Genomic DNA, 14,651 nt, shown 5'->3' on the forward strand with positions numbered 1-14,651 from the left:
GAGGTCTATGACTGGTTGAATTGTGCAAATTTGCTAATATTGATATTTTGATTTGTAAGTTGTAGGTTTTGTTGAATTATAGTGAAAAGAGGTGGAAAGATTGAGTGAAATAGGTATGGAAATGATTGATGTGTAATGAAATGCAAATTGTAGTGTGGTAGTATTTGATGAAATTGAGAAGGTTTGGATTGATTGGGTTTTGGAAGTTTTGAAAACTAGAGAATGTTGCATGCTTTTGTAAAATATTAATTTTAATGAAATTTGGCGAATCATAACATGACCCTTAGACATTGAAATTGAATGATTTTTATTTTAAATTAAATATGATTTTAAGAGCTTTAAAATGATATAAAGTTTGAGGAAAATGGAGTTTTATAGAGAAAATTATGAGCGTTTGAAATTCGGTGTAAAAATATGAAATTTTGCAACTTTAAAATTTTTCCAAGTCTGCTAAGGCTCGCATACGCAGGTAATGGCTTCTGTCCAAAACTTCCGCATACGCGGTGCATGGATGCGTACACGGCATTGTCCAATTTTACTTGGATGCGTACGTGGGCATTGCATGCGTACACGGACGACCCAAATTCCAAGGCATGCGTACATGGGACAGGGGTTCGCGTACGCAAAATCCCTGTTTTACTAAAAAATTGTTTCCTTCACTTTTTTAAGGATTCTCTAGCTTTCTAAACTTCTTTAATTAGCGTTTAAGAATTCTATCTAGTAATTAGGCCCTAAAACTATTGGAGATGAATTAGTAAATTAAATTGATGAATTTCTGTTATAAGTTTAGCAAACGGTGAATTAGCCTTGGGAAGTTATGTGGATGGAATAACTTGAGTGTCTTGGCAGAGTGTTGAAATGACAATGACTTCAGGAACATGAATGATTATGGTTAATAAGATGAGTATAAGGAGACTTGTTCTATGAGTAGTGATCTCTAAGATTGAGTATGTGATTGTGAGATACATTGTTCTCTGTCGTAGCGGCTGTGGCAGTCTCCCGCCTACGTTTGGATGTGAGGGCTGTGGCAGTCTCCCGCTCATGTAACATGCATTTAGTTGGTAAGTCACTATGCGCCTCAGGCAAGGGCTGTGGCAGTCTCCCGCTTGTCGAGGTAGCGGTGCTGGCATAGGGGCTATTGTAGTCTTCCACCTACGTTGAGATGTGAGGACTAAGGCAGTCTCCCACTCACATAACCTTCTCTACCGCCAGAGTGAACTCAGGCACTATAACCCGAAAGAGTCTGCCGGGCACTATATCTCGTAAGACGCAAGAAAGAGTGAACATGGCACTATATCCCTGGTCATGGCAGAAAGGTGACATCCCGGAGATGTGTCGGGTTGGCATTTTGAACCGATAAGTGATATCACGAGCCAAATAGGATAGATATTCAACATATGCATCGTTTACATGCTTGCTTTCTTTGATTACTTGAGTTATGCCTATTTGAATAACATGCCTAAGTGCTAGTTGAATTACCTGCTATATATGTATACTATTTGTGCTTTACTTGTTTGCATTATATGTGTTTTACTGCATTGAGGAGGATCGGTAAGCGGTGGCGACGGCATCGCACGGAGGGTAGGTTGGCGAAGGCTGTGGGACAGCGGCGACTGTTAGTTTAGAAATCCATTAAGTTAGAATACCTTATTATCGTTTATATATCATATTTTATTAAGCTTGAATAATTGTATCAATGTGAAGTTCTAGGATTGTCTTTGGCATTCCAAAACCTTATATCTTATATATTGAGCACTGTTACCATATTGAGAACTTCCAATTCCCATACCATATTTTGTTGTTGTTTTTTGTATGCAGGTCGCAACCCACCTTGTTGAGTTTCTAAATTGTGACAGAGCGGAGGATCTTTTGATATCCCTTTTGTGTATTTTGGATATTTCGTTATAGACTCTCTCTCACTTTTGTATCTTTATTGCCTTAGAGGCTTGACTTTGAAAGATAAGTTGTATAAGCTATTTTAACTGAAAAACTCTGTATTGTCTGTATGTAACTAGTCGGCCTAAACTCCGCGGGCTACGACTATCATATATATATATATATATATATATATATATATATGTATCTTGATTACTATTGTATTATGTCTTATATGTATCTTGTGCTTTTACGCTTCTAGTTATTGTGTGAACGCTTCACGCTTTTCTCTTTCTGTTTTAACCTAAAATTTGTAAGAACCGCAACTAATGAACTGGTTAATTAAGTGATTATATTGTCCAAAGTAGGTTCCAAAATATTAGAGTGAGAATTTGAGGATTTAAAGGTAATTTTTAGACTCAGTGGGTCTTTCTGAGTCAGAAAATGTGTTTTCTATGAAAAACCGTGAAAAATCGCGAACCACCAGTTGAATCGGTTGAACCGGTTGAAGTCTGTCTGGTACTGCACGAGAAAAAGTAAAAAACTAACAAAAACCTTAGAAAAATATTAGAAGATAAAAACCGAGCATTAATTTTAAAGGTTTGACCCGAAGTTGGGCCAAACGGGCTAAAAATGCTAACGAGTTGGACCGGACCCAAGTTGGGCCCAAGCCCAACATATAAAAGGTTCATTTAATGAACCAATCAGCACAAACACACTCAAACACAACACCCTTGCATGCTGAAAAGAGAAGAAGAGAGAAACCCCATGAGCACTATTCATTATCAACTTCCTAAGCTCATATCTTGAGCTAGAGAGCTCCGATTGCCGCACTGTTTACGGCTACGCGTTCCTTGTGAAAAGCTCTACAAAACCCATACAAGAAACTAGAGAGGTAACCAGGAAATCTTTTCTATTATTCTCTTCAAAATTTCGGTTCTTAGGGCTTTGGGATTAAGTGAGTTTTTGTGATTTTGGATGTTTAGGTTCACTCTAATCCTTGCTTAGCATTGGGTTTTGACATCCAAATCTGTTGGAAAAGGTAAGAGCCACCAAACCCTTGTGATTTTATGTTTAAATGGAACCCTAGGTTGTGTTTGGATCTTGTTGGAGTTGCGTTAGTGGTTGGATTTTGTTTGAAAGCTCATTTGGTGCTCAATTTGAGTTTTGGACATATAGGGGATTGGCCAAGGTATGGTTTCAATTTCCTCTATGTAGTATTTAATATTCATGGGCACTTAGGCTAGTGACCAATAGGATAGGTTTGAAATAAAATGATTGTTGATATGTTGAATGTTGATGTATAATGGTTTATGATGAGTTTATGAATGTTGGGTTCAATTATGATGATTTACAATGATATGATAATGTTGAATGATTGTATGGATTGGAAGTTGGTTTATTATGATAATTGTAGTGTTAAGATTGATGAAAGGGTAAGTTTGAATGTGGTTTGATCATAAGTGTTAAATAGTTGATGTTGAAGTTGAGAGTAATGAAATGAGAAGGAGAATGTGGTAAGGTTGGTGTATTATGATACAACAGGTTAATTTTGATGAAAAGTGGAGTTTTGAATGGTTTGGTATGGTTTGGAATGTGTATGGTAAGAAATTGTGGAAATTGTGAAGTATGGTAAAATTGGGTTTTTGGTGAACTTTGTTCGATCATAACTTATGCCTCAATTTTCAAAATTTGATGAGATTTGTTTAAAATTAAAGATCTTTGAAAACCCTTTAAATTGACACAAAGTTTGTGAAAATTATAATTTTGTAGATGAATTTATGATCATTCAAAGTTGGTGTTAAAAATATGAAATTCTGCAAAGTTGCAGAATTTTATGATTTCTGATGTGTGCGCACACACAGCCTTGTGCGAACGAACAACCCTGCGAAAATCTTACTCTATGCGGACTCACACACCTGTGCGCACGCACAGGCAGGGAAGTGGCTACTGGTTGCAGTGCTAGCATAGCTGGTGAGCGCATACATCAATGGAGAATTGCGACCTGTGCGGATGGACACACCCCTGTGTGCACGCACATGTCGGGAAGGGGAGTCTGTTGGGGGCGCTAGCATATCCTGTGCGAGTGAACAGATCTTATGGATTTCAGTATCTGTGCGTACGTACACACGCCTGTGCGCATGCACACTTTTAAAATCTCTTGGGCGTGCGCACGCACACACCCATGTGCGGCCGCACAAGCCCTGTTTCTCAAAATTTACTTTGTTTTCAATTATTCCACCTTCCCAACAAAGTTGTAAGCCTCCCTAACACTATTTTAGGACTCTTGGACCTAGTTTTAGACCTTTAAAACATTGGGAAAGAATGTAGGGATTTTAGATGATATTATTTGGAAAACTTAGAAAACGGAGGCCTAGGTTTCTGGCGTGTTGAGGATGGTTTGACGTTATGTGATGAATGGTTGATATATGAGATGAGAATTGAAGAACTGTTGAGTTCGGATTAAAATGTGAATCGGCGGTGGTTGAGATGAGTCGAGGACTCGAATGTTTGATGAGGAATCACTAATGTGCTGAAAAACTGTTTTCTGAAAAACCACTGCACTATTATTTTATATTAAGATTATGAGACACTATGCGCCCAGCAGGGACGGCGGTTGGATCCCGCCTGTCAAGGTAGCGACGGCGGCGTAAAGGCAGTGGTTCGTCCCACTTGCATTGAGATGTGAGGTCTGTGGCAAGAGTATCCCGCTCGCATCCCTTCAGATCAATAGAGTGTGCAGGCGCCAGTACCTGGACAGTGATCTGAGCACTATATCTCGGGGGTTCCGATATGAGAATTCTGAAGGGCGACTGATGAGTGGATTATTTATACGCTTTTTGGCATTGTTTTTAGTATGTTTTTAGTATATTTTAATTAGTTTTTATTATATTTTTATTAGTTTTTAAATAAAAATCACTCTTCTGGACTTTACTATGAGTTTGTGTATTTTTCTGTGATTTCAGGTATTTTCTGGCTGAAATTGAGGGACCTGAGCAAAAATCTGATTCAGAGGCTGAAAAAGGACTGCAGATGCTGTTGGATTCTGACCTCCCTGCATTCGAAGTGGATTTTCTGGAGCTACAGAAGCCCGATTGGTGTGCTCTCAATTGCGTTGGAAAGTAGACATTCTGGGCTTTCCAGCAATATATAATAGTTCATACTTTGCCTGAGATTTGATGGCCCAAACAGGCGTTCTAATTCAGCTCAAGAATTCTAGCGTTTAGTGCCGGAACTGGCACAAAAACTGGAGTTAAACGCCCAAACTGGCACAAAAGCTGGTGTTTAACTCCAAGAAAAGTCTCTACACTGGAAGCTTCAATGCTCAGCCCAAGCACATACCAAGTGGGCCCGAAAGAAGATTTCTGCATTAATTTCATATTTCTGTAAATCCTAGGCTACTAGTTCTCTATAAATAAGACCTTTTGCTATTGTATTCATACTTTTTGATAGACCTTTTCACGTTTGGGAGGCTGGCCATTTGGCCATGCCTAGACCTTGTTCTTATGTATTTTCAACGGTGGAGTTTCTACACACCATAGATTAAGGTGTGGAGCTCTGCTGTTCTTCATGAATTAATACAAGTACTACTGTTTTTCTATTCAATTCACGCCTACTTCTTCTCTATGATATACACTCGTTCTTCAACTTGATGAATGTGATGATCCGTGACACTCATCATCATTCTCACCTATGAACACGTGCCTGACAACCACCTCTGTTCTACTTGCAATAGCTTGAATGTGTATCTCTTGGGTTTCTAATCTAAGATTGGAACCTTCATGGTATAGGCTAGAATTATTGGCGGCCATTCCTGAGATCCGAAACGTCTAAACCTTGTCTGTGGTATTCTGAGTAGGATCTGGGAAGGAATGACTGTGACGAGCTTCAAACTCGCGATTGTTGGGCGTGTGACAGATGCAAAAGGATCAATGGATCCTATTCCAACATGATCGAGAACCGATAGATGATTAGCCGTGCGGTGACAGCGCATTTGGAACGTTTTCACTGAGAGGACGAGAAGTAGCCGTTGACAACGGTGATGCCTAGCATAAAGCTTGCCATGGAAAGGAGTATGAATGATTGGAAGAAGGCAATAGGAAAGCAGAGGTTCAGGGGGAACAAAGCATCTTCATAGCTTAACTGAAATTCCAACCAAAAAATTACATAAGTATCTCTATCTTTATTTTATGTTTTATTTATCTTTTAATTATCAATTCTCCATCACCATCTAAATTCGCCTGACTGAGATTTACAAGGTGACCATAGCTTGCTTCAAGCCGACAATCTCCGTGGGATCGACCCTTACTCACGTAAGGTATTACTTGGACGACCCAGTGCACTTGCTGGTTAGTTGTGCGGAATTGTGACAAAGTGTGATTCACGTTTGAGAGCTCCAAGTCCTTTGGCACCATTGTTGATGATCACAATTTCGTGAACCAAGTTTTTGGCGCCGTTGCTGGGGATTGTTCGAGTTTGGACAACTGACGGTTCATCTTGTTGCTTAGATTAGGTACTTTTCTTTTTATTTTTCAGAATTTTTAAGAATGAATTCTATAGTTTCAAGGTGATGTTCTTATCATCACAAAAGCTAATTGATTCTCATCAATTTAGCTGCTGAATGTAATGTCGTACTGAAGCTTGGCCAACCATGTCTAATCTTTTTAGATTGAAGCTTTAGACTAACATTGCATGATTCCTGGAATTCTTATTAAAAGTTTTGATTCTCTTTATTTTCTTTTCCATATAAGTTTCGAAAATCACAAAAAAAAATTTATAAAATCATAAAAATCAAAAATATTTTATGTTTCTTGTTTGATTCTAGTATCAATTTTTAAGTTTGGTGTCAATTGCATTCTTCTTGTATTTTTCGAATATATGCATTATGTTCTTCATTGATCTTCAAGTTGTTCTTGATGATTTCATTGCTCTGATCTTTAAATTCTCTTATTTTGTGTGTTTTGTTGTTTCTCATATGCATTCTCAATTTGTTAGTGTCTCCTATATGAAAATTTAAAGTTTGGTGTCCTGCATGCATTGTTTATTTGATCTTAGTTGCATTTTTTATTGTTGTTTCTCATCATCAAAAATTCAAAAATATTTTCAAAATTGTGTCTTTTCAAGTCAATAATACAGAGAATTGAAGATTCAGAACATTCAGCAGAGGAATCAAACAGAAAAAACTGGGCGTTCAAAATGCCTAGTGAAGAAGGAAAACTGGCATTTAAACGCCAGCCAGGGTACCTGGCTAGGCGTTTAACGCCCAAAAAGGTAGCATTTTGGGCGTTAAACGCCAGAATGGATGCCAATCTAGGCGTTTAACGCCAGAAGGACACAAGAGGAAAGATTTTGTTTTTAATTCAAATTTTTTTCAAATCTTCATAATTTTTCAAAATCAAATCTTTTTTAAATCACATCTTTTCAATCATATCTCTTCAAAATCAATTTCTTTCCATTTTTTTTAATTTTCTAAAATCCTTGTTATAATTAAATATTTACTTCAAAATTTTCAAGTTGTTACTTGCTTATTAAAAAAGGATCAAACTTTAAATTTTAAGAATCATATCTTTTAATTTCTTGTTAGTCAAGTAATCAACTTTAATTTTTAAACTTTATTTTTTTAGAATTGATTTTCGATCATATCTTCTCAATCATATCTCTTCAATCACATCTCTTTCAAAATTAACTCTCAATCATATCTTTTTAATTTCTAATTTCAAACTCTTTTCACAAATCACTTAATTTCTTTACAAATCTTAATTTTCGAAAATCTCAATCAAATTTTCAAAATTTCTTTTAATTATTTCAAAATCTTTTACTTTAATTTTCGAAAATTCTTTCCCTCTTCTCACATCCTTCTATTTAAAGGACTAACACTCCTCCTCAAGGTACAAGTCGAACGCTCTCCTTCTTTATATGTTCGAATTCTCTTCCATCTACCTCCTCCTTCTATTCTTCTTTTCCTCTGACACCTCAAGGAATCTCTATACTGTGACATAGAGGATTCCCTACTTTCTTGTTCTCTTCTCTTTCATATGAGCAGGAACAAAGATAAAGGCATACTTGTTCAAGTTGATCCTGAACCTAAAAGGACCTTGAAGAGAAAGCTAAGAGAAGATAAAGAACATCTCTCTTTAGAGGGCCTAACAGAGCTTTTCAAGGAAGAAGAAACCATGGTAGCCGAAAACAACAATGCCAACAATGCAAGGAAGGTGCTTGCTGACTTTACTGCACCTACTCCTGACTTCTATGGGAGAAGCATCTCAATCCCTGCCATTGGAGCAAACAACTTTGAGCTTAAGCCTCAATTAGTTTCTCTAATGCAACAGAATTGCAAGTTTCATGGACTTCCATTGGAAGATCCTCATCAGTTCTTAGCTGAATTCTTACAAATCTGTGACACTGTCAAGACCAATGGGGTTGACCCTGAAGTCTACAGACTCATGCTTTTTCCTTTTGCTATAAGAGACAGAGCTATGACATGGTTGGATTCACAACCTAAAGAAAGCCTGAACTCTTGGGAAAAGCTAGTTAATGCCTTCTTGGCAAAGTTCTTTCCACCTCAAAAATTGAGCAAGCTTAGAGTGGAAGTCCAAACCTTCAGACAGAAGGAAGGTGAATCCCTCTATGAAGTTTGGAAAAGATATAAGCAATTGATCAAAAGATGTCCTTCTGACATGCTTTCTGAATGGAGCATCATAGGTATTTTCTATGATGGTCTGTTTGAACTATACAAGATGTCATTGGATAGCTCTGCTAGAGGATCTCTTCATCTGAAGAAGACGCCTACAGAAGCTCAGGAACTCATTGAAATGGTTGCAAATAACCAATTCATGTACACTTCTGAAAGAAATCCTGTGAATAATGGGATAGCTCAGAAGAAAGGAGTTCTTGAGATTGATACTCTGAATGCCATATTGGCTCAGAATAAAATATTGACCCAACAAGTCAATATGATTTCTCAGAGTCTGTCTGGAATGCAAGCAGCAACAGGCAGTACTAAGGAAGCTTCCTCTGAAGAAGAAGCTTATGATCTTGAGAACCCAGCAATGGAAGAGGTAAATTACATGGGAGAACCCTATGGAAACACCTATAACCCTTCATGGAGAAATCATCCAAATCTCTCATGGAAGGATCAACAGAGACCTTAACAAGGTTTCAACAACAATAATGGTAGAAGAAACAGGTTTAGCAATAGCAAGCTTTTTCTATCATCTTCTCAGCAACACACAGAGAATTCTAAGCAAAGCCACTCTGACTTAGCAACCATTGTCTTTGATCTAATCAAAACCACTCAAAGTTTCATGACTGAAACAAGGTCCTCCATTAGAAATTTGGAGGCATAAGTAGGTCAGCTGAGTAAGAAAATTACTGAACTCCCTCCTAGTACTCTCCCAAGCAATACAGAAGAGAATCCAAAAAGAGAGTGCAAGGCCATAACCACAACCCACACGGCCAAACCTGGAGAGGAGGAAGAGGCAGTGATCTCTACTGAGGAAGACCTCAATGGATGTCCACTGACCTCCAAGGAGTTCCCTAATGAGGAACCATGGGAATCTGAGGCTCACACTGAGACCATAGAGATTCCATTGAATTTACTTCTGCCATTCATGAGCTCCGATGAGTATTCTTCCTCTGAAGAGGATGAAGATGTTACTGAAGAGTAAATTGCTAAGTGCCTTGGAGCAATCATGAAGCTAAATGCCAAGTTATTTGGTAATGAGACTTGGGAGGATAAGCCTCCATTGCTCATCAAAGAACTAGATGACTTGACTAGGCAGAAATTACCTCTGAAGAGACAAGACCCTGGAAAATTCTCAATCCCTTGTACCATAGGCACTATGATCTTTGAGAAGGCTCTGTGTGACCTAGGGTCAAGTATAAACCTCATGCCTCTCTCTGTAATGGAGAAGCTAGGGATCATTGAGGTACAAGCTGCAAGAATCTCGCTGGAGATGACAGACAATTCAAAGAAATAGGCTTATGGACTTGTAGAGGATGTCTTGGTTAAAGTTGAAGGCCATTACATCCCTGCTAATTTTATAATCCTAGAGACTGGGAAGTGTATGGATGAATCCATCATCCTTGGCAAACCCTTCCTAGCCACAGCAAAAGCTGTGATTGATGTTGACAGAGGAGAATTGATCATTCAAGTGAATGGAGACTCCCTTGTGTTTAAAGCTCAAGGATATCCCTCTGTCACCATGGAGAGGAAGCATAAAGAGTTTCTCTCAATACAGAGTTAAACAGAGCCTCCACAGTCAAACTCTAAGTTTGGTGTTGGGAGGCCACAACCAAACTTTAAGTTTGGTGTTGAACCCCCACATTCAACTTCTAAGTCTGGTGTTGGGAGGTTCCAACATTGCTCTGAACATCTGTGAGGCTCCATGAGAGCCACTGTCAGGCTATTGACATTAAAGAAGCGCTTGTTGGGAGGCAACCCAATTTTTACTTATCTATGTTAAATTTCTATTTTCTTTTGTTATTTTATGTTTTCTATAGTTTGATGATCATGTGAAGTCACAAAAACAATTGAAAAAGCAAAAACAAAAGGAAAAACAGAATGAAAAATAGAACACCCTGAAGGAGAAACTTACTGGCGTTTAAACGCCAGTGAGGGTAGCAGAATGGGCGTTAAACGCCCAGTCTGGCACCATTCTGGGTGTTTAACGCCAGAAATTGGCACCAGACTGGCGTTTAACGCCAGGAATGGGCAAGAAGGTGGCGTTAAACGCCAGAAATGGGCAGCAGCCTGGCGTTTAATGCCAGGATTGGTAGCAAGGGGCATTTTGCATGCCACATGGTGCAGGGATGAGAAATCCTTGATACCTCAGGATCTGTGTACCCCACAGGATCCCCACCTACCCCACCTCTCTCTCTCTTCTTCACCCATTCACCAATCACCTCAATACCTCTTTCTCAAAAACCCCTCACCTATCAAATCCCACCATTCTCTTCACTACTCACATCCATCCTTCATAAAACCCCACCTACTTCACCATTCAAATTCAAACCACTTTCCCACCCAAACCTACCTATAATAGCCGAACCATACCCCCCTCTCCATTCCTATATAAACCCATCTTCACTCCTTCATTTTCACACAACATACACACTACCTATCCCCCTTGGCCGAAACACAAAGCCCACTCCATCTCCTTTATTTCTTCTTCTTCTACTCTCTTCTTTCTTCTTTTGCTCGAGGACGAGCAAACCTTCTAAGTTTAGTGTGGTAAAAGCTAAAGCTTTTTGTTTTTCCATAACCATTTATGGCACCAAAGGTCGGAGAAACTTCTAGAAAGAGGAAAGGGAAGCCAAAAGCTTCCCCCTCTGAGTCATGGGAGATGGAGAGATTCCTCTCAAGGGTGCATCAAGACCACTTCTATGAAGTTGTGGCCAAGAAGAAGGTGATCCCCGTGGTCCCTTTTAAGCTCAAAAAGGGCAAATATCCAGAGATCCGACATGAGATTCAGAGAAGAGGTTGGGAAGTTCTCACCAACCCCATTCAACAAGTTGGAATCTTAATGGTTCAAGAATTCTATGCCAATGCATGGATCACCAAGAACCATGATCAAAGTGTGAACTCGGACCCTAAGAATTGGCTTACAATGGTCCAAGGGAAATACTTAGACTTTAGTCCGGAAAATGTAAGGTTAGCATTCAATTTGCCTATGATGCAAGGAGATGCACACCCATACACTAGAAGGGTCAACTTTGATCAAAGATTGAACCAAGTCCTCATGGACATCTGTGAAGAGAGCGCTCAATGGAAGAGTGATTCAAGAGGGAAGCCGGTTCAACTAAGAAGGCATAACCTCAAGCCCGTGGCTAGGGGATGGTTGGAGTTCATCCAACGCTCAATCATTCCTACTAGCAACCGATCTGAAGTTACTATAGACCGGGCTATCATGATTCATAGCATCATGATTAGAGAGGAAGTAGAAGTTCATGAGGTTATAGCCCAAGAACTCTACAAGGTGGCGGACAAGTCCTCTACTATGGCAAGGTTAGCCTTCCCTCATCTCATTTGTCACCTCTGCAATTCAGCTGGAATTGACGTAGAGGAAGACATCCTCATTGATGAGGACAAGCCCGTCACTAAGAAAAGGATGGAGCAAGTGAGAGAACCTCACCAAGAGCATGAGGAAACTCCTCATCATGAAATCCCTGAGATGCCTCAAGGGATGCATTTTCATCCACAAAACTATTGGGAGCAAATCAACACCTCCCTAGGAGAATTAATTTCTAACATGGGACAACTAAAGGTGGATCACCAAGAGCATTCCATCCTCCTCCATGAAATTAGAGAAGACCAAAGAACCATGAGAGAGGAGCAACAAAGGCAAGGAAGAGACATTGAGGAGCTCAAGCACTCCATAAGATCTTCAAGAGGAAGAACAAGCCGCCATCACTAAGGTGGACCCGTTCTTTAATCTCCTTGTTCTTTATTTTCTGTTTTTCAAAAATTGTGCTTTATGTTTATTTATGTTTGTATCTTTATTACATGATTATTAGTGTCCAAGTGTCTATGCCTTAAAGCTATGAAAATGAATCCATCACCTTTCCTAAAATGAAAAATGTTTTTAATTAAGAAAAAGAAGTGCATGAATTTCAAATTTTAAAACAGTTTAATTATTTTGATGTGGTGGCAATACTATTATTTTTCTGAATGAATGCTTGAACAGTGCATATTTTTGAATTTGATTGTTTATGAATGTTAAAATTGTTGGCTCTTGAAAGAATGATGGGAAAAGGAGAAATGTTATCTGATGATCTGAAAATTCATAAAATTGATTCTTGAAGCAAGAAAAAGCAGTGAAAAGCTTGCAGAAAAAAAAAAGAGGCAAAAAAAAGAAGAAGAAGAGAAAAGAAAAAAAAAGAAAAGCAAGCAGAAAAAGCCAATACCCCTTTAAACCAAAAGGCAAGGGTGATAAAAAGGATCCAAGGCTTTGAGCATCAGTGGATAGGAGGGCCCACAGGAATAAAATCCTGGCCTAAGCGGCTAAACCAAGCTGTCCCTAACCATGTGCTTGTGGCGTGAAGGTGTCAAGTGAAAACTTGAGATTGAGCGGTTAAAGTCATGGTCCAAAGCAAAAAAAGTGTGCTTAAGAGCTCTGGACACCTCTAATTGGGGACTCTAGCAAAGCTGAGTCACAATCTGAAAAGGTTCACCCAGTTATGTGTTTGTGGCATTTATGTATCCGGTGGTAATACTGGAAAAAAAAGTGCTTAGGGTCACGGCCAAGACTCATAAAGTAGCTGTGTTCAAGAATCAACATACTTAACTAGGAGAATCAATAACACTATCTAGATTCTGAGTTCCTATAGATGCCAATCATTCTGAACTTCAAGGAATAAAGTGAGATGCCAAAACTGTTCAGAAGCAAAAAGCTAAAAGCCCCGCTCATCTAATTAATACCGATCTTCATAGATGTTTTTGGAATTCATTGTGTATTCTCTTCTTTTTATCCTATTTAATTTTCAGTTGCTTGGGGACAAGCAAAAATTTAAGTTTGGTGTTGTGATGAGCGGATAATTTATACGCTTTTTGCATTATTTTTAGTATGCTTTTAGTACATTTTAATTAGTTTTTATTATATTTTTATTATTTTTTAAATAAAAATCACTCTTCTGGACTTTACTATGAGTTTGTGTGTTTTTCTGTGATTTCAGGTATTTTCTGGCTGAAATTGAGGGACCTGAGAAACAATCTGATTCAGAGGCTGAAAAAGGACTGCAAATGTTGTTGGATTCTGACCTCCCTGCATTCTAAGTGGATTTTCTGGAGCCATAGAAGCCCAATTAGCGTGCTCTCAATTGCGTTGGAAAGTAGACATCCTAGGCTTTCCAGCAATACATAATAGTCCATACTTTGCCCGAGATTTGATGGCCCAAACAGGCGTTCCAAGTCAGCTCAAGAATTCTGGCGTTTAACGTCGGAACTGGCACAAAAGCTGGAGTTAAACGCCCAAACTGGCACAAAAGCTGGCGTTTAATTCCAAGAAAAGTCTCTACACATGGAAGCTTCAATGCTCAGCCCAAGCACACACCAAGTGGGCCTGAAAGAAGATTTCTGCATTAATTTCATATTTCTGTAAACCCTAGGCTACTAGTTCTCTATAAATAGGACCTTTTGCTATTGTATTCATACTTTTTGATAGAGCTTTTCACGTTTCGGAGGCTAGCCATTCGGCCATGCCTAGACCTTGTTCTTATGTATTTTCAATGGTGGAGTTTGATAAACCACTATTTTATGGTTTATCTTGTGCTTAATTGAGTGGATTTTATCAACTCTTTACCCACTTATTCATACTATTTGCATGGTTTTATGTTTTCCTTCCGGATTTTGTGCTATGATTGAAAACATGCTTCTTTGATCTTATATTTGCTTATTATTAATCCTCTCTTATTACCATTAGATGCCTTGATATGTGTGTTAAGTGTTTTTAGAGATTACAGGGCAGGAATGACTTAGAGAATGGAAAGGAAGCATGCAAAAATGGAAGGAATACAAGAAGTTGGAGAAATTGCTAAGCTGTCCAGCCTGACCTCTTTGCACTCAAACGGCTATAACTTTAGCTACAGAGATTCAAACGATACGGTTCTAGTTGCGTTGGAAAGCTAACGTCTGGGGCTTCGATTTGATATATAATATGCTATAGTTGCCCTGAAGCTAGGCGACGTGATCGCGTGCTCCATGCGACCGCGTCGCAGTGACGAAAATCAGCGTGTTTGAATTCGCAACCAGCGAATTTTGGGCTGTTTCTGACCCAGTT

Source organism: Arachis hypogaea, chromosome 20, assembly GCF_003086295.3.
Source record: "Arachis hypogaea cultivar Tifrunner chromosome 20, arahy.Tifrunner.gnm2.J5K5, whole genome shotgun sequence".
Taxonomy (NCBI): domain Eukaryota; kingdom Viridiplantae; phylum Streptophyta; class Magnoliopsida; order Fabales; family Fabaceae; genus Arachis; species Arachis hypogaea.